This window comes from Sphaeramia orbicularis, chromosome 4 (assembly GCF_902148855.1).
Source record: "Sphaeramia orbicularis chromosome 4, fSphaOr1.1, whole genome shotgun sequence".
NCBI classification, from domain to species: Eukaryota; Metazoa; Chordata; class Actinopteri; order Kurtiformes; family Apogonidae; genus Sphaeramia; species Sphaeramia orbicularis.
In genome coordinates this window covers 43,136,791-43,159,316 of record NC_043960.1, presented here as the reverse complement: position 1 = coordinate 43,159,316, position 22,526 = coordinate 43,136,791, and the positions used below count along the sequence as shown (strand labels likewise).

The following is a 22,526-nucleotide window of genomic DNA, read 5'->3' as shown; positions in this document are numbered from 1 at the left end:
TCTGTTTTAGTCACATGATACACACAGGAGTTAGTACTTGATTGCATAACCATTGTATTTGATGACTTTTGATGGTCTAATAATTTTTTCCGCCCCAAAAAAAGTCACACATGCAATATTTGACTGCACCACCTTTAGTTTTTATTTCAGGAGACATTCACTGTCATCTTTTTTTGCCACATAACACGTATTTAGTGTCACAATAAGGTTCATCATATTTTTGCCATCCATAGTTGCATTAATTTTTGATTATTGATGATGGAGAATCGGACCGCTGCATTAAATCTTCATCACACCTCAAATTAGAGTCTGGACTTTATGGAGGCTAATCCATTTGTGGAAATGATGTCTCATTCTCCCTGAACCATTCTGTCACAAGCCTGATGATCCTGATCAATACTGGCATTGTCCAATCTTTTTGACGTTAAAGACATGAGAGGACACTTACTGCAGTTAGAGTTTAACAAACAGCCTGGACAAATAAAAGTAACTGCCTGGATTTAACCAAGTAATAGTTCAGATCCTTCCATGGGTAAGTACTGCAGTGGTTCATAATGTTTCAGCTGGAACAGGTTATTGAACTCTAACTGATGCAGTAAGTAGTCAGGTTATTCACATTCTGTTTTTAAAGGATCGTTTTTTTAATGTAAATATTTTCAGAATTTAATGGGATTGGAATTTGTAGTTGTCATTATTTATAGGCATAATGTAGTTTTTTAAAGTTTTTTTTTCCATATTAAAACCAAAAAGACAATTTGGAGTCATTATTTATAGGTTATGATGCTATTATTTTACTTGAGATCATATTTGTCTGTATGTGGCTCCTGAACTAAAATGAGTTCAACATCCTTGACTGTTAATATCTTCAGTGTAATTTTTGAACTCTGTAAATTCATCCTGTGGGCTGGTTTTGGTCCACGAGCCTCATATTTGGTGTTAAAGCATGTAGGTTGCAGTGATATCAATAAGTATATATTTCAACCAACAGGATAATCTCCCATCCTCTCCTAAAAATGATCATTAAATACATCCAGTATTTGTTGTGAATGTTTTTTTTTTTTTAAGTTAAGGGGATATTAAGTCTGGCCCACAAACATATACTATATGGACAAATGTATGTGGACACGTTGAATTCAGGTGTTTCTTTTCTAACAGGGGTCTGGGATACAAAACAATAAAGATAAAAATGTCATAATACAGTTTGATATTGGGATATCCCTGCCTCGGATCGTTTGGTTTAAATTGTTATCTTTGCTTCCAAAATTAAATAGTTTGGTAGCACTTTACTTGAAGGTCTAGTTTATAATGCATTAAGCGCACATTCATAAGACATTATAATGCATTTATAATGCATTATAAAAGTCATTACAACAGTTTATGATCATGTAAAACAACTTATACCAAGGTTAATAAGGAATAAGTGTAGGCATAATGTATTATAAATTCAGCGTTCATAAGGTTTTATACCTCCATACAAAAGCAGTGTGAAGGAATTATTTTTTTTTTTAGGTAGGGAACTTTTGTTAGGTTTTGTCACTGGTCCCTATACCCATCTATTTTAGGGAATTCATATTTATTTAAAAAAAAAAGAAAAAGTATGTTTGAATTAACAAAGATTTAGAGCTGCCACATTATTTTTTATTTATGTATAAAGCAACATGTAACACTTTTATTTACTGTCTCTGTTCTTTTAATGTTTTGTTTTTGCAAAATAAAGAGTTATTCAGAACACTTTGATGTATAATTTTTGAGTTACACTTTACTTAGAGCCAGCAGATACTGCTCATACGTCATCATACTTGTGTTATAATACACAATTGATAATGTGTTACGTAACCCAGGACTTGAGATTCTTCCTACAAACACTTGTCACTTTGGTATGGAGGTATAAAACATTATGAAAGCTGAATTTATAATACATTATGCCTACACTTATAATACTTTATTAATCTTGGTATAAGTTGTTGTACATGATCATAAACTGTTGTAATGACTTCTATAATGCATTATAAATGCATTATAATGTCTTATGAATGTGCGCTTAATGCATTATAAACTAGACCTTCAAGTAAAGTGTTACCAATAGTTTTTACTTAATTTCTCTCAACACTGTTTTTTTTTTGTTATCCTTGACAATGATTTTAAGTGTTCTACCTCGAAATTTCTAAAATATTTTTCATGCTCTGACTGTAAATAATACTTTTTACCATAACTAACCATCTACTTTCTTCACATCTCACTTAGGAAGAAAAGTCCCCCATTAAACTTTAAGAAAATATTGATGTTTATAAACTATATGGACAAAAATACTGGGACACATCATGGCTATAGAAGGTATGCACAACATATGTCACTTCCCCCCGGGCCACGCCCCTCTAAGTCAGACAGAGTGGCAAAAACCAACCTGCTCAACATGACGGAGTATAGCAGTAAACACCGCCAGACCGGGAAAATGTGAAAAATTAAATTAAATTAAGGACAACTGGAGTCGACATGGATCCGTACGGCTACCAAAGAACAAGTGGTCCACAAATATTGACATTTGACCTGAAATCGCGTATCCTGACATCCAGGGTGTAGGAGATCATCGCTACTTCTACCTGAGACAAATATACATGGTTTCATCATTACTGACAACCAGGGTCCAAAACTAGGGCCCAGAACCAGCTGATCCAAAGTGCATTTACAGTAGACCGTGGACTGACCCCAGTGAATATATGCATGATCTACTGGGACTGAGGAGATTTACGTCCAGGTCAGATCAACCACTTTATACAGAGCTGGGCCAGAGCTGGACCGTTTCTGCAGAAGATCCATTTCGCGGAGCAGTATCTGTTTTGGCCCGATGTGCATTTGGACACCAGGAGGGATCTGCCAAGTGGTTTCGGGCTGAGTCGGTCAGCGATTCTGTTCCAGATCCGTCCCAGTATCTCTTTGCTGTCTGGGAGCTTCAACTACTGTGGACGAGCAGGGTACGACTTTATTCTTGTAAATTATGATTTTCCCCACCTGTTTTTAAATTACGACATTATTCTTGTAATATTATGGCTTTATTGTTGGAATAAGATGACTTTAATCTCAAAAATGAATTACATTTTGTTAAATTATGAGTTTTTTTATCACTACGACTTCATCCTCATAACATTGTGATTCTTTTCTATTCGACTTTATTATCATAAAATTACGGGTTTTATACCCATATTTTATTACTTTATACCCGTAGTCACAAGTGTTTTTATTTTCTTATTTTCTTCTAATACGCCATCGTAGCTTTATGCTCGAGTACTCCCGTATTTGAGAAACAAGGTTAGCCGCAGTTTAAGTTAGTTCACAAATCATGTAGGAGCACAAGGTTCATAATCACAAAATGAAGACAAAAACCATGAAAGATCTGATCATGAAACCAAGAGCTTTACTAAGAAGTAACGTAAGCCAAAACAATACATCATTTAAGGTCTGATTTGACCCAAAAATACAGCATAAATTAATGTTAGCTGACACCAAACAGGATCCACAAATCTAGGTTTGGTTTCCTGGATTTGTGGATCCATCTCCTTCTCTTTTCTTTGTCTTTCAGTGTCTGTAAAACAATAGCTCCGACTGCTTTTCCAACCTGTTCATACAATCAATCGCACAACAGCTCTTCCCCATTTTTTTATTGAATATTGTTCTTGAGTTTAGACAGTACTGGAGCCAACGCTGCTATTCATCTCCCTCTTTCTGCCACTCAGTGGGCGTAACCACGGTGACTTCCGCTAGCAATAGCTGTAAGATGTACTTTTCATGCTGATTCGACATATAAAGTCAATACTTCCTTAAAGTGAAAATGACTATTTACAGTTAGAGCAGGAAAAATATTTCAGAAATTTAGGAGGTACAACTTTTAAAATCAAAGTCATGGTACCAAATAAGAAGGCCCTGACCAGAAAATGGCTGAAGAGAGACATACCCATTATAAATGACTGGACTGATGTAGTTTACAGTATACACGTTCTGGAGAGAATCACATTTAAACTGAGATGCAAAATTGATATCTTCGCTGAAAATTGGTTAAAATGGCTCACTTATATTTTAAATGTAAGGCCTGTTTTGTATAGTTACAATGTGCCCCTACGGGGGGCCTATCTATACCGTAAAGAAGACAATTATTAATATGGGTATATGAGCACATTGATGAACGTGTGGACTAAATGCTACTTGAATGTTGGACTCCTCCTTGCTGTTTGTTCTAATATTGTTTGTATTTGTGTTATGTTTTTCTCAAAAACAACAATAAAAAGTAAATTAAAAAAAAAATCATGGTCATGGATAAAAAAACAAAACAAAACCCAAAATCAATATAGAGAGAGATGAAGTAAAACCCATCTCTGATGCATTTTGGAAGCATAGACAACAATTTAAACCAAACTAACCAATGCAATGATATTTATCCCAATAAAAACTATGACATTTGTCATTATTGTTTTTCATCCCAGACACCTGTTAGAAAAGAAACACCCTTGGGCATTCACGTGTCCCAATCCTTTTGTCCATACTGGTGCAGTAGGTGTTCAGTAAGTAACTAGAAGAGGAGGATAGTCCTGAGTTACTGTCGAAACATGAATCATAACCTGTCCCTTTGCAGATATAAACTCCTCCTTGCCATGTTACTGAAACCCACAATGAGTCTATTATTCGGTGCTTATACATCACCAGACCATAATTTAACAACTAGAATCAATTAGATCCTCAATAGATCCACCTAAATCGTACACACTTGACCCTTTAATTCACATTGTCATATTTCATATTCTGTTGGGTGTCTGAAATTGGTTTAATAGTCTGGTTTCAACCAGCTCTAAATGTAAAGTGTCATGAGATGACTTTTGTTATGATTTGGCACAGTATAAATAAATTTGGTTGATTGATTTCAAGTACAGGATCAAATAACAAGTGAAAATGTCTAGTTTTGGTAGGAAAAGGCATGAAATTGTCTTTTAAAAGTATAAATGACCCTAAAGTAGAGTCTTAGATACTAACTAGGAAACTTTATGCCTTTTAATGCAGTTCATAAAAGCAGCCATAAGGTGGCACTATACTATGAAAATCCACTGTAAGCTCAGGGTTCTTATATCAATACAAAAGAGCTAATAAATAAAGTACACAATAGTTAATAGAGAACAATATCTATATCATCAGGAATATTCCAGTTTGACCATTTCACCACAGAAACCATTTAACCCAGATGTTCCTAAACTGTTTCAGCCTAAGATCCTGAAGAGAAATCTCCTAAACATCCACTTGGACAAAAAGCATCATACATTAGTGAAGAAGTTTGCTTTTTTTTTTTTTTTTTTTTAACTGATTCTTCTGCCATAATGCCCCATCTGAGATGAACTGAACAGTGAAGGAAAAAAAAGATCACTTGTATGTGCATTAGGAGGAGCTACAACAGGACTGTCGACCTCTTTTTAGTTCAGGGGCCACATACAGACCAATGTGATGAAATCAGTCAAAAAAAAAATTTCAAACATTTTCTGTTTTACAGTGAAATAAATTAAAATTACATTACAACCTGAAAGACTTACCTCATGAAAATGTTTATATCTAACAACATGGATAAACATGAACAACCTGACAATTCTTAAGAAAACTAAGTGAAGTTTAACAATATTCTGCCTAGGGATGTAACGATTACCGGTATGACGATAAACGCGGTTAATAATTGCAGATGGTTAGTATTACTGTTTAAATTCTAATTATCATGATAACCGTGTTTGATTACTGCACTTTTAGGGGGAAAAAAACCCTATGTAAGCTATGCTTTTTATGTCAAATATTCGAGTATAGTTTTAATTTATTACAATTTTGATTTTATATGCCTAATATTTGGCACCAACATTCACTTTTCAAGTCTTTGAAAGGTTCATTAGGCATGTTTGGTTATTTATGCAATACATATATACATTTTTCAAATTGGATTTTATACTTTTTTGTTTTCTGGCCTTTAATGTCGATATAGTAGGTTAAAGTGAAAAAAATAAGATGCAGGATGAGATGAAAAAAAGATACCAACAGGGTATAGTAAACATTTCTTTATATAGTATATAAAGGAAAAATCTCAGACCACTAAGTGTTAATATTTGAATGTTTCTGCCAACAGAAAGTAGATTTGTGCCATATTTTATTTATTTATTTTTTTAAATACAACTTGTTTAAATTATTTCAGTGTGTGTAGTTAAGTACTTTTTGAACATTTTGAGCACAATTTCTATAATACCGCGATAATAATGACAACCATGATAATTTTGGTCACAATAACCGTGATATGAAATTTTCATATCGTTACATCCCTAATTCTGCCTCAGTTCATCATTTACTCATGTGCATTAGAACTAACAGATCACAGTGGATCAACAAATACACAGAACATTTAGTAACAGACAGAATATTAATAAATTACACATACTTCCCTTTAGACATTTCAGGTTCTATTGTTCAAATTATTCACATATTTATACACATATTTGTGAAAGGATAGTTTGTATATGCATATATTTCCATGTAATTTTACTTGTTTACACACACATACAAAAAAATCTATCTATCTATCTATCTATCTATCTATCTATCTATCTATCTATCTATCTATCTATCTATCTATATATATATATATATATATCTATATATATATATATATATGTATATATAATTGTCATTATTACCTCCGGTTATGTTTTCATCGGGGTTTGTCTGTTAGCAAGACAACTCAAAAAGTTATGGACAGATTTTGATGAAATTTTCAGGAAATGTTTATACTGGCACAAGGAACAAATGATTAAATTTTGGTGGTGATGGGGGGCGGGGGGTGGACACGATGACTGATCTGCCTTGGCGGAGGTCTGCCCTCTCTGAGCGCTTTTCTAGTTTGTAGGTTATCATGAGGCTGAGGGAACTTTAACATCTAGATTTTTTATTTTTTCATTTTTTTTTTTTCAGTCTGAAGAACAAACACAATCCACAGATTTATCCAATCCATAGATCCAACAATCACTCCATGAAGTGAAAATTTATAATACATACTTCATTAATTAAATATTTTTATTTACACTAATTAAATCATTTATTTATACAGTCAGACTGAAAAGGAGTAGGCTGAAGCTTTCTGCTTATTTTGCCTACCCTTTATACATGATCTTACAGCACAACCTCAACTTTAACAAACAAAACATATTCACACGACAATGAAAACAATATGAATGCTGAAATAGATATTAAATGTTGCATACAAACTTAGACTTAAAGTTCGTATATCTATTAAGAGTCATATTTATAAAAGTTTTTTTAAGATGTACAGCTGTACAGCTGTTCCACAGACCTACTCAAAAAATAAATCTAAAATCGCCTTTTGAAGACTTATATATTTTGAAAATACATTACTTCTCGTGTCCAGCACAACTTTTATTTTTAAGAAAATTGTTTCAAAAATACTTAGATGGCAATATTATTCAGCATGAATGTATGTTTGCATTCTTTGTCAGTCAGTGTAATTCAATGCATAACTTTGATCCTCTTCTATTGGACCTGTATTACACTTATGATAATTTGGAAGGTCAGTTAAAAACTTTGTTACTCTTTTTACAATGGTTACAAATATCTAATAAACTGAGATAATATATGTCAAAATGTATTAAATTAGTTTATTAAGGTATTTGACTTTGTAGATATTACATATGTGATGTATATACTAATAAATATACAGGATACACAACTGAAACTTGTAATTATTCTTCGTTGTCCATCTGTTACCGAAACACTCAGCAAAACTTTTGCTATTTTATACCCTTATATATTGAAAAAATACAAACTCCTCACTGTTTTGCAAAACAGGCACCCTAGAGGACCAACAGTAAAGATTTTACAGTTTTATGAAAATTGGAACTGCACTTTCAGGCAGGCTTTATAAAATTGTCAAAAACAGATGTTAATTTTCTGTCCATCCATTAATGAGAGGTTTTTACTATTTTTAAGTCACAAAATTAAGTTACAAATTTTTTTTTCAATCACACATCTAAAAGTGCTCATTATTCCCTGCAAAATGAGGTGTCTTCATCTTTCTACCATAAATAGTTAGGAAAGGGCAAACAAAAATGTAGTAAGGCTGTCCATCCATTAGCGCTTAGCCAGTCCCCTAGTATTTTACTGGTCGGACCCACTTTAGATCATATTGGTCTGAATGTGGAACCGGAACTGAAATGATTTCCACACCCTCGATCGTTAATATCGTCAGTGTAATTTTTGCACTTCACAAACTCATCCCAAGGGCCAGACTGGACCCTGTGGTGGGCTGGTTTGACCCACAGGCCATATGTTTGACACCTGTGAACTAGACGATCATCATTCCTTCCTGATGTAAACAAATGGTGCCGGGCATAACAAACCCCGCCCCTCGAAGTAAGGTAGCTTATTTTGGCATCGATCCAGCTGATGTCATCATGTCTATGTGTGTGCTGATGTCAGCATATCAATTAGCTCTAAATATGTGCCAAGTTTGAAGTAAATTGAAACAAAATTGATGTTTTTTTAGACATTTGAAATTCTGCTCAATGTAAGTAAAGGAAGAAGAAAAAACATTTTTAAAATTCCAAAAATATTTCAACTTTGACCTACTTTTCCCAAAATGTAACCATATCTATTCTGGGTTACTGGCAATCTATAAACCCAATGTGGTATGAATTCAACAAATAGTTTTTGCTGCTCGAGTGTTAAACAAAGAACCTAACTAACCGAACCAAAAACAATATCCCTTGCCTTCCCTTCGGGGGGCAGGGTAAAACTATTTTCTGTCTAATGTTCATATTCACTTTTTCTTAATCTCTATTTCTCTGCCTAAAAACCAATTAATTGTGCTCTGTTTTCTGGTCTCTGTTTATGGATACATGTGACTAGATGGGGTGAAAAGGGCATTTAGCCATGACAATCTCTTACTACATCTTCACGATAGCTAACAAACCATAAAGCAGGTCTGTCAAGCATGCGGCCCATGGGCCAAAACTGGCCCACTAAAAGTTCCAATCCGGCCCATGGGATGAATTTTCAAAGTGCAAAAAATTACACTGAAGATGTTAACAGTCAAAGGTATTGAACCTGTTCGAGTTCAGGAGCCACATACAACCAACATGATCTCAGGTAAAATAACAGCATAATAACCTACAAATAATGACTCCAAATGTTCTTGTGAAAAAAAAAAAAATTACATTATGCCTATAAATAATGACAATAACTCCACATTTTTCTCTTTGTTTTAGTGCACAAAAATAACAATAAATTATGAAAATATTTACATTAACAAACTATCCTATAACAACAAAATGTGAATAACCTGAACCAATATGAACCTGAAATGTCTAAAAAAAAAAAAATTAAGGACAAATTTAACAATATTCTGCCTCTTACTAAATGTTTTGTGCCTTTGTAGATCCAATCTGTAATGCACATGTAGAACTGATAAGTTGAGGCTAATATTATCAAAATTGCACTTATTTTTCTTGAGAAATTTCAGGTTTTGTCATTATGCTATTATTTTACTGCTCTGGTCCACTTGAGATCAAATGTGGTCCTGAAAGAAAATCAGTTGACCACCTCTACCATAAAGGAAGGGGAAAGAAAAAACCCCAAAAAACAATCAACTCACCGTCAAACTCTGGAAAGTAGTCCACAAGGTGAGAATACATGATCTTCTCCTCCAGCAGGTCCTTCTTATTGAGGAAGAGGATGACGGAGGAATTCTGAAACCAGGGATATGTGATGATGGTCCTGAACAGAGCTTACTCTCCTCCATACGATTCTGACACATGATGAAAAGAAACAAGGCAAAGGTGAGACACAAATTTACAACGCAATTAGAACACAGACATTTCATTCTTCATATTGTCTCCATGAACAGCCTCATGTACAGATACAGTTAATGCTATATACTTCTCACATTTTTACACACATTTAAATACTGTCATATTTTAAGATTCAACAATATAATTTCCATTAACTTTCAAAACTTTTAAGTAAAAGAACAGAACTTTCAATTATTTTCATATTCACTTCAAACACTCAAGAAAACACTAGAAAATGAAAAGAGATTGTTTATACATGGTATAAAATTGTAGAAGGTGTCTGAGTATGACCAGATGGATTGTTGTTTGTCTGTTCGTTTGTTTATGTTTTGTTTGATTCCTGTGTTGTTCACTTTATTTAATTCTTTATGTCACTGTTGATTAATTTTGTGTTGCCTTCCAGGGTGTATGTATATGTTTATTTTAGATTAAATTAGATAGAACTTTATTGATTCGTTGGGCAGAACCCTCTGGAAACTGAAGTTCCAATAGTAGCACAACATGGAAAGTACAGTATGAGAAATATTATAAGAAAATAACAATACAATAACTATAAAAACTATTAAAATAAAAACAGTAGTGAAAAAAAACGGCAGTTGCACATTGGCAAGTAGTTGTAAAAACAATAAATAACAGTAGTAGTAATACTAACTAATAAATACATCAAATCAAATCATATTTTATTACATAGCACCAAATCATAATAAAAGTTATCTTATGACACTTTACATATAAAGTTGGTTGAAACCAGACTCTAAGCAAATTTACAGAAACCCAACAGAATCCTCCAGGAGCAAACACTTGTGACTGGTGACAGTGGCGAGGAAAAACTCCCTTTAACAGCAGAAACCTGGAGCACACCAGACTCCTGGAGGATGGCCGTCTGCCTAAATAACTATTATGTTGTAATATGGAATATATATATATATATATATATATATATATATATATATATATATATCTATATATATATATATATATATATATATATATATATATATATATGTATAAATATATGTGTATATATACACGAGGGCTGTTCAATAAGTTCATGGCCTCACCCAGAAATACTGGTTGTTATAATACAGGATGTTACACATTCTTTCGTGATGGGATAGTGATGCTTGAACATCGATGGACCAAGTGCATTGCTGTAAATGGAGATTATGTTGAAAAATAAATATAAATTATCAGTCTGTGTTGTTCTGTTCTGGGTGAGGCCATGAACTTATTGAACGGCCCTTGTGTGTGTGTTATATATATATATATATATATATATATATATATATATATATATATATATTGCATATTACAACATAATAGTTACTTGCTTGTTGTATGTTGCTGCTGTTAACTGTGAAATTTCTCATGATGGGATCAATAAAGTCTTATCTTATTTATCAATATCAATCTTAACATGTGGACTAAGATGATTTTTGCATCAGAATAGAGAAACCCCCATGTTCCAACTGATCCTTTATCAGGCAAATGACTATTTTGGTCAATTCCGCATGCAATGCAAGACAATGACAGCAACAGTTCCAGCGAGGACAGTGAGTCAACAATCTCAGGTCCAATGTGGTCTCCAGGGTCTGTAAGGTCCACCTCTGCATGAAACAGTGAGTGCACCTGCTTTGTTCGGTACCATGAAGTAACGGTACTAATGTAAGGAATGATGTTCAAAGGGATAATGTGGATGTGGACAGGGGTCTGGATCAGCACTTATGTTGGTCTAATGTTTTAAAAGTGATGTTCTAATGTTTGAAAATACATGTTCCTTTCACCTTACATGTATTTTTCTTGTATTTTTTGTATTTACTTCTAGTATTTTTTTTGCCACTTATGGGTAAAAAACAAATACGGTAACTTCATCGACCTTGATTTTCTACATAACAAAAAACTTAAGTAATTAAGTCTTATTATATCCTCCAATAGCACACTAAGATGAAAATTGGAATTTCAGAGTATTTCTCCGAGTGCTCTATGAAGGGTTAATGAACTCCACCACCCTGAAAGTCACTCAGTCATCTTCTGAACTGCTCTATCCTCCAGTGGGCCACGGGGGTCCTGGAGCCTATCCCAGCTACCTATGGGCAAAGGCGGAGTTCACCCTGGATGTGTCGCCAGTTCATCGCAGGGCAAAACATATAAAGTTGAACAACCAATCCACCCTAAGAGTCCTGGAATGACATTTATTTCACTGAAATGTTTCCGACTCTGACAGACGATCCGCTGTGTTTCATAACATATTACAGACACTGTAGCGCCTGAGCTGCAGACTCACTTATGTTGAGCTTTAACTTTAACAGGTAATTTTACCAAAGGGTTGAGGTGTTTTCATCTTTGGTATTTGATTCCATGCCTTCATGACTTTTCTAGCCTTGAAAATCTGATTTTAAACCTCCTGGTTGTGGGGCCCTGATGTGAGTTTACATTCATATCCAGGGGTATGTTTTTAACTCTTCCTTTCAGGAACAACTATGTGAATAAATTTGATAAACACTTTCAACAATAACGGTACAGCTCAGTCGTTTCTTGTGAATTTCACTGTTAATGGTTGTGGATGGAGGGTCCCAGAGGTCCCGAGTCCATCGGGAGCACAAGAAAAACCAGGGATAATAAGGAAAAAAGCAAACCAACAAAGCTAACATTCAGTTTTACTTTAAAGACAAGCATGTGCCAAAGGAAACAAAAAGAATTTGTGTATCAAATGTTAAATAATTACTTCTGCAGCATTATTATGATTTCTAACATTGCTAGCATAGTTTAGCTGTGAGTAACCAGTCGTCAGAGCTCATAGTGTTCCTCTAACCCAATCTAAAAAGAGCCCATTGTTTGGTAGAGTTCCATTGAACATGAACGGTGTCTTTGTACATTTATTATCAGGCAAAAAGCTTGTTTGGGTACAAAGCATTATGGTGGATATCAGGATATCTGTGATTCTAAAATAGTCAGAACAGTCCAGACACATGCACGTATTATACAGTTTATTCCTCCAAACAAAACTGTGTGGAAGAGAAGCAAAATGAAACCTACTGATGTAAACTACTTAAAGCAGAGAGCTGCTATTTAAAGGGACTCTTCTTCCTCTGTCTGATCTAAACTCTGTGCCAGCATCACTCCCACAGTTTAGTCTTGGCGAGTCATAACAGGAGCCCGAGCCAGACCCGAGCTGATGAAATCGAAGACGTTTGGAAACGCTGTCGTCAGGCTCGGGCCGGTCTGAAGGGTCAAAGTTTCAGTGTTGAGCCTTTCAGCGCCACAGGATAATCTCCGCTCGGCCCCGTCGCAGCAGTTAAACAACCAGAAAAAGCCTTTTACCAGCAGTCAAACCGTCCTGTGTGGCCTGTGGCGATGCACGCATTACAAGCAGGAAAAGCAAATACACGGCCACCTGAAAACAATTCACCGTGTTCCTGAACTTGTGTGTTGACTCAGGCAGCACACCTCAGCAGGTTCAGAGCAGTTAAACTGTGATGAGTGTGGATCAACAATGACCTGGTAAACATTTGTCCATGGAGCTGCAGAGCAGGGGCCCGTTTCAGAGAGCACGTTTAACACAGTCTGAAGTTACCGCTCAACTCAGAACTGATAAACCCACAGATCAGTTTCACAACAGCCTGTTTCAACCAATCAGCTCAGAGTATGTTGACTCTGTAAACCACGGGGGTCAAGCGGACAGCCTACCAAAGGGTCCAATCCAGCCTGTGGGATAAATGTCAAATGCAAAAAATTATACTGACGATAAAATCATTCAAAATACTCTCTTTCCTAAAACTATATATGACTGGAGAAACACATCCACAGTTAATATATTTTAAAAAGCAGGTTGCATGTTAACTTTTTGAAGAAGCTTTCCAGAATAATAAGCTTGATTTTGTGACTTGTGCATTTTTCACAATTTTTAAAAAGCAAAACCTCTAGAAAGTGAATGAATTTTATAGCGACAAACCCTAGATCATATGGTGACTTTTTAGGTGGTACCATGATTGACAATCTAAAAAAACAATTTTCTCACCTTTTAGAAAATGCAGGCCAGTTACACTCCACTATGTTTTTGTGCTCTAATGTCGCTTTACTCTAAAGCACAGGTGTCAAACATATGGCCCGTGGGCCAAAACTGGCCCGTGAAATGAATTTGTGAAACGCAAAAATTAAACATATTAATGATCAATGGTATCTAAATTATTTTGGTTCAGGTTCCACATTCAGACCAGTTTGATCTCAAGTGGGCTGGACCAGTAAAACACTATCATAATAACATATAAATAGTGACAACTTCAAATTTTTCCCTTTGTTTTAGTGTAAAAAAGTAAAATTACATGAAAATGTTTACAGTCACAAACTAGAAAAAAGAACAACCTGAAATGTCTTAAGAGAAGGAAGTGTAATTTTAACAATATTCAGCCTGTTCTTAAATGTTCTGTGTATTTGTAGATCCACTGTGATCTATAAGTTCTAATGTAAATGTGTAAATGATAAACTGAGGCATAATATTGTTAAAGGTTGCACTTGTTTTTCTTAAGAAATTGCTGTTCATGTTGATCACATTTTTAAAAGGATAGTATGTAGATGCAAATATTTTCATAATGTAATTTTACTTTTTTCACTCTGAAACTAGAGAAAAGTTCGGAGTTGTTATGATGTACTTATTTCGCTGGTTCAGCCCATTTGAGATCATACTGGGCTGTATGTGGAACCTGAACTAAAATGACTGACACCCCTGATGTATGTGTATACTACAGTATATGCTGTTTTCTGTTGCTGTGTGATTGATATAAATGATAATGCAGTGGATGACAGTCACATGACCACCAGGCTAATCATCATGGACACAATAACCAGCTGTTGGTAGACATTTGCATAACTTTTACATTGAAAAAACAGCTATTTCTTTTGATAAAATTTTTTGACTAAAAACCATTACATTGTTAATATTAGTTAGTGGTGTTGACGGGGGTGCTAGCTTGCTTATTGGGACATTCCAGTGTGTATTAGGTTACGTTCAGTCTGCAGGTAATGTGGCCCAAATCTGATTTTTTTGCCCATATGTGACCTGCATCCGATCTGTTAAAGACCGTTAGAACAGTACAAATCCGATTTTTTCAAATCCGACTCAGGCCACTTTCATATGTGGTCCTAAATCTGATGCGTATCTGATATTTTGCAATGCGACTTCAGCCTGAACAGCCAGGTCGCATTTATTCGACCTTTACGTCACTTAAATGCAACAAACACCACAATTCTGCATCCCAGGAGGAGGAGCGGTGGGAAAAACAACAACACGCTAAGATGAGATGCCTCCATATTTACTTCCATAAACACAGTGTGTGCCTGCGTGGTCATGTATTACACCAGAACCTCTTTTGCGCATGCAGGTCACTTCAGGGTCGCATTCAGTTCATACTCAAAACTGGTAGAAGTCGCATTCAATGTGTAATATGAATGAGCGCTCAAAAAAACGGTTTCACCAAAAAATCCAAATTGTGCATTAAGACCTGCTGTCTGAACGTAGCGTTAATCACTCGTCTCCATGTGCTTCAAACATGTGCACTATGGTTTTACCAACGTTTCCTCAGCTCTATCCATATTTAACGCATGTAGACAGGGAACTCTGACCCAAACTCCAGCAGACCAGTGGTGCCAATGCCCAGCTGTGCTCACTGTGACCCGCTAGTAGACAAAACAAGAAGATGATGTCACTGTTTTGTTGGGTGCTGTGTATAATGCAGATACTTTAAGCAGTATACTGACAAATTTAGTATAAAAATGTATATTGGCCAACAAGTTTCAAGTTTGTCACAGTACTTTGGGCCAGAATTAGTATGCCAGTAGTATGTAACACATACAATAGCGTCTGAGTTTAGCACTGGTCCAGTGAATGCAAAAAGTCATCATCAATGGGACTAAGAGACAACTCTTCACCATGGCAACGGTTATAAAGCATAATAGCCAACGTGTTAATTCACTGGAGATGAAATATGTGCAAAACCATATGAAGGCCATTGTGGATTATCTGCACATTTGTCTTGAAAAACAAGTAGTTGAGGAGAATAAAGACCCTGAGTAGAGTGGGAAAAAGAAGAAAAATCAATATATTGATTTAATAACATATTTAGAACTGGTCATTCATTGCTCACTATGCACTTCCTTCATGGATTAGCCATATTTATTCAGTTATAACCTGACACAAACAAAGCACAAGGAAAAAGGACCTGTTTTATATGCATATTATATATAGTGTAAATGAAAACATTCTCATTTTAATCTGTACCACTTGTGGACTCATTTTCCCTTCAGTGACACATATTTTCCCCTCAATATCATGTCTACAGTACCTCTAAAGCAGGTTCAGGGGCCACATTCAACCCAAAATGTTCTCAAGTAGGTCAGACCAGTAAAATAATAACGGTGAAAAAAGTAAAATTACATAATGAAAATGTTTACATCTGCAAAATTTACTTAAAAATCTGAACAACATAAACCTGAAATGTCTTAAGAAACATAAGTGCAGTTTTATTAATATTATGCCTCAGTTTATCATTAACACATGTAAATTAGAATGTATAGATCACAGTGAATCTAAAAATACACAAGACATTTAGTAACAGGCAGAATATTGGTAAAATTGCACTTATTTTTCTTCAGACATTTCACGTTGTTCACATTTTTGGTAAAAGAATAGTTTGTAAATGTGAACATTTTCATGTAATTTTGTCATTTTACACACAAAACAAAGAGAAATATTTGCCCTTGTTATTTATAGGTTTTTGTGACAGTATGTTACTAGTCTGACCCACTTCAGATCATATTTCACTGTATGTGAAACCTGAACTAAAATGGTTTTGTCACCCTTGACTGTTAATATCTTCAGTGTAATTTTTGCATTTCACAAATTCATCCCAGGGACCCCAGGACTGGACCCTTTGGTGGACCAGTTTTGGCCCATGAACCGTATGTTTGACACCTGTGCTCGAAAGTGTTCTTCTTGTTATTCTTGTTAAAACAGAGATTCACAATATGTCCATAGAAAGTTTTCATGCATGTGAACTGCCCTGATAACCTGCCAGCAGTCTGAATGTGCACAATGTCCCACTCTGTAAAAATCCATTCAAAAAAATAATCACACCATAATAGTAAAGTTGGGGGTAAGACAAGATGGAATAAAACAGGCTATGGAAGGGAAGATGACGTCCCTTCCCTAAGTTCTACGTCATTCCACTTGTGGATCATGAATATAGCTGTGGTTTGATATGCGTTGTGATATCTGAGGAAATGAAGCAGTGTTTCACAGAGCCCCAGCATGAGGGAGGGGAAACATGAGGCCCACAGTCCAAAACCAGCCCATCACAGAGTTCAATCTGGCCCGTGAGATAAATTTGCAAAGTTGTATTGATCATTTCAGTTCCAGATGCCTGTTACTAAATGTTTTGTACCTATGTTGATCTACTGTGATGTCTAAGTTATAAAATACATATGTAAATAATAAGCTGAAGCATAATTCTGATTCTGTTGGGTTTCTGTAAATTGGCTTGGGAGATTTTGGTTTCGACCAGCTCTATATGTAAAGTGTCATGAGATAACTTTTGTTATGATTTGGCGCAATAAATAAATAAAATTTGAATGACTGATAATATTGTTAAAAATTCCACTTTTTCTCAAATCTCAGGTTGTTAATGGAAGTTCAGGTTATTCAATTTTTTTGTTTGAGGATAGTTTGTAAATGTAAACATTTTATTATGTAATTTAACTTTTTTGCACTAAAACAAAGAGAAAAAATTGGAGTTGTCATTATTTCTAAGTTATTATACCAGTGTTTCCTCTGGAATTGATCTGTTGGTGAGGCGGTATGTAACAGGGCGCACGGGCGTGCATTTCATTACATTAACTGCACGCGTGCGTCGGTTTATGTCCTACTTATAATACTATGGGGGTACAGGGCGGTGCAGTCCGTGCCCCCACCCCCCTGTGGTCCCTGAACTAAAGCAGGTTGGACACCTCTGGTTTATAGAATGGGCTCTATGCACAGCCCCACTACTTCCTGAACTTCACGTGGGTCATTTATTTCCTGTCTTTCATTATTGGACACCCTGATTAATCCAGGTGCGTCTAATTAATCAGTAGTCACAACAAGAAGTAGCAGACACACCTGGATTATTCAGTGTGTCCAATGATGAAAGACAGGAAATAACGAACCCACCTGAAGTTCAGGAATAAGTGGGGCTGTGCATAGAGTCAATAAGGTGCAGCTGTAACTGAACTGTTGGTGAAACCGGAGGAGAAACTGTTGAAGCTAAAACATGGCAAAGACACAGTAAATCAAACTGGAAGATGGTTTATGAAACACTGTTGTTATATCACCAGGCCAGAGAAAGGCTTGGTTGTCAGTCGGGGAGCAGAAGGCAGGCAACGGCTGATGCAATTAACTTTGTTACCACTAATTCTATCTCAACAGTCAGAGGAGACAGAGTCAACAACATGGACAAACTAAATATCTGGAGGAAACTATCAGATTGTGCCTTCCTTGAGGCATTTCATATTATTTCCTGTGTGTTTATACATGTGTTGTTTCTATCTAAATCATGATTTCTGTTTCATCTGATGCTTCATGAACTGTAAAAACAAAATAAAATAAAATTATGTCAGTAAGAGGGGGCTTCAAAAAGTTTGTGGAAAAAATACAGCGAGAAAAAACGGTTTAATAAATGATGTTTATTTTTCACCATATCATTAGTGTCATAGCATAATTATCTAAGTCATACACTATATAGACAAAAGTATTGGGACCTGTTGAATTCAGGTGTTTCTTTTCTAACAGGGGTCTGGGCTACAAAACAATGATGACAAATGTCTTAATATAGTTTTATATTGGGATAAATATTAGAGCCTGACTGATTAATCAGCCAGCCAATTAAAGCATATCACAGATTAATCAACATCGGCCAATATATAGCCGATGTATCAATTTTTTTGCTGTGCGGAGATTCTGTCGCTTGCTGCTCCTGTGTGTGTGTGTGTGTGTGCTGGCCGGAGAGTTAGAGGAACAGTAAAGCGAGTTAGTTTCACCTTCTTTCCTGCTCGGACAATAACGCCATCACCCCCACACACACACAATCACGGAGCTACACTCCCCACCTCCCCAGCTTGTGCACTCTGACGAGGGTGGACCGCTAACACCGCCCCCCCACCCCACCCCCCCGACCTCTCTCCAAAAAACACCCCCCCCACACACACCCATGTCTGTGCACTTCCTGTCTACCTCACAGTTTCATTCTGCCAGCAGGCCTGGGTATTAATAGTGTAGGGGAGACTGGGGACAGTTGTAACGCTGGTCAGTTGTAACTCTTGCAATTGCTCCAATCAGGAACAACTTAGGACTCACCTAATTCACTCTGCACATGCTCAGTTTAGTCCTTAGTCGACATGGGAAGTTGTAGAGCCGTGAGGCAGACGCATCAAAATTTGTGAGGGAAAACATCATTTTTGTGGTAAATAATATTTTTTGTTGTAATTATTTTTGTGATTGCATAGTTTGCATTTGAAAGTTGTGTAAATTATCTTTGTGAGATAAACAAAGATTTATGCAACTGTTTATCAACCTGTCCACAATTATCTCATATAAGATTATCATATCCTGTGTAGATCAGTGTTCTTATTTCATATATTGACCAATATATCGGTTATCAGCCAATATATTGGATATTGGGGTTTTTTAGCCCCCAATAACGGTATCGGCCCCAAAAATCCCATATCGGTCGGCTCTAATAAATATCATTGCATTGGTTAGTTTGGTTTAAATTGTTATCTTTGCTTCAAAAATGCCTCAGAGATGGTTTTTACTTAATTCTTCAACATTGATTTTGTTTTTTTAACCATGACTATGATTTTAAATGTTCTGCCTCTAAATTTCTAAAATATATTTCATGCTCTGACTGTAAAAATAATTTTCTACAACAACTAACCATCTGTTTTCTTCACATCTCACAGAGGAAGAAAAATCTACAATGGTTTCTTGGTAGTTCTTCTCGGTTCCACTAAACTGGTTTAGCTCTTTTTTGAAAACATTGCATCTTTTATCCAAGAGGCTTCTTCAGTTCCTCTGAACTTCGGCTCTTCAGAACTGAAGAAGTCTCTTGGATGAGAGATGAAACGTTTTCAAAAAAGAGCTAAACCAGTCCAGTTGAACCGAGAAGAACTACCAAGAAGAACCATGACCTGGGCAAATGAGAACCTACACAGACAAAAATCTACCATTAAACTTTAAGAAATATTGATGTTTCTAAACTATATGGACAAAAATATTGGGACACATCATATCTACAGCTGTAAGATGTCTTGTTCATGCAGATTTGAGATATAAACATCAATATTAATAATCAATATGATATTTATGACAATACAAAACTAAATTATGACATTTGTCCTTACTGTTCTGTATCCCAGACCCATGTTAGAAAAGAAACACCTGAATTCAATGTGTCCTGATACTTTTGTCCATATGGTGTATGAGTTGGCAATTATGCTATGAGGCTAACGTTATGCTCCATCTGGGTCAATACACTTCTGAAAACGTTCATACCAGCCTTTAAGTCCATCTATGTAAAACTGAGGGCCGTGCGACTTACACCATGTCAAAACTTTGTTCTTTTTCCATGGACTTTTCGAAGCCCCCTCACATGTAAAAGTGTAAAAGTATAAAAGGTGTCATGTCAGGTTGCAGGTTTTGCGTCTTACCTCGTTGTCTGACTCTACCAGGACCTGGTCGTACTCGCTGAGGGCCACTAGGAACATGATGGAGGTGACGTTCTCAAAGCAGTGGATCCACTTCCTCCTCTCTGACCTCTGACCCCCAACATCCACCATCCTGAATTGACAGATTAAGATGAAGGGGTGCGGTGCAGAAACAATCACACATAAGAGAAGAGATCTCAGTTAGCAACAAACCTCGAGTTTGAGGCAGAAGAATTGATCAGTGCAAATGCCAATTCAGTTTTATGTATTTCCAGTAACACTTTAGCTCAAGCCAAACACCCCTTACACAACAAGGATACAAAGAGAAGGAACATGAACTGAGAAACTGCAGCGTGAATCACAGAGAGGACAGAGCAGAACCTTCCCTTGAGTGAACTAAAATAACTACAAGGAAGTGTGCACAGATAATGCAGGCTTTCTCTCCCATCTCCACCAGGCAGATGCAAGAAGAGTACATGCAGGTGTTGGAAAGTGAATTTACAAACTATTTCTATTTAGATGTGATCGCTACACATGGACTGGGAGGGAGATGAGAGAAGCGACAGAGGAGGGTACGAGTGAAATGATAAACGAACCAGAGAGGAGAAAGAACAGGTGGATTGAGGAAGCAGAAAAGTGGACCTGAAAGGATTGAATGGGACAGTATATGAATTTCAGTGATTGAGAATGGGACCTGGATTGACCCTGCTGAAATGTAATATCCATGGATTTATGGATGTTTTATCTGAAGTCACATTATATCACTTAAGTCTATTGATGTGCCGATTGTGTCTGCCGTTCCACTTCAAAGAAGAACATAACGGCTAAGACGAGAAAGATGAATGAACCGCTACATAAACAACGGCGATTGAATCTGCCATGAAGTCGCTTTAAAACTCAGTATCGCATCAATTTCGCCTCAATATTCAGTATCGGTCAAAACTTCTGATCACACATCACAAAGGTGAAGCGAGTCAGTGAGTCTCCCAGAAAGAGGAGGGCATTGATAAATGGAGTCCTCCACAAGAAGCAGCCTAAAATAAAACTCCTTCACATCAGACGACCTCCTTTTTCCCTCTAGCAACAACGAGTGACCTACTTAGCATGATAAGCTCTCCTATGCTGGATAAGGCAAGCGAAATGACATTTTCTGGGACTTCAAAAGCCAATTAAAAGAGAAGGAAGCAAGCCTAATGGAGATGTTTGTCTATGAATGGCTTCCTTGTTGCTGCTGTGGCCTTGTCGACTGGAAGCAGAGGCGCTTACAACCCCTCGTGTGTTTGTTACTTTACAAGAGGATTGTGGCTGGCATCCTCTTCAAGTGTCCTTCATATTTAATTACAAGAATATTATAACGCATTCACATAAAATCACAAAAAAAACAGAATACCAACGTCTCAACAATTGAGCTTCTCTTCTCATAAAACCTGACATCTCACATTCATTCCCACTTCATGTTTGTATTTCCAGTCTCTTAACACAAAACCGCCATCATTGAGAGCATGTAGTGATTCACCATCAGCAGCAGAGCACAGCCGATCTGCTAGCTGCAGCAGGGCTGCTGGGAACCTCTTCAGCACAACCTCTTTGCAAGCTGAGTTATTTCTAGCCTTGCCAAGCGTAGGAGGGGGCTGACATGATGGCTTCCTATCGATTTGCACTCTTCTGTAATCGCTCTTGTTCCCTGGTTCCATCTCTATCTCCTCATCTTTCTCTCCTCTTTCTGCAGGAGAGACAGAGGAAGCTGCTTTGTGCATTGGTGGCAGGTCCTAAAATTGTCTGTCATGTACACTGTGTCTCTGGCTACACAGAGAAGGTAACTGTTGTTGACAGATTTAATCTGCTCGGATAGAATCTACTGCATCATGAATGCACTGTAACAGAACAAATTGGGGAGAAATTCAGACAATGGGTATACACACAAAC

General features: G+C 36.3%; 1 pseudogene; it reads right to left on the bottom strand.

The window, feature by feature from the left end:
- The window catches only part of LOC115417653 (guanine nucleotide-binding protein G(q) subunit alpha-like), a 59,646-nt pseudogene that overhangs the window by 1,108 nt on the left and 36,012 nt on the right, over nucleotides 1-22,526 (bottom strand).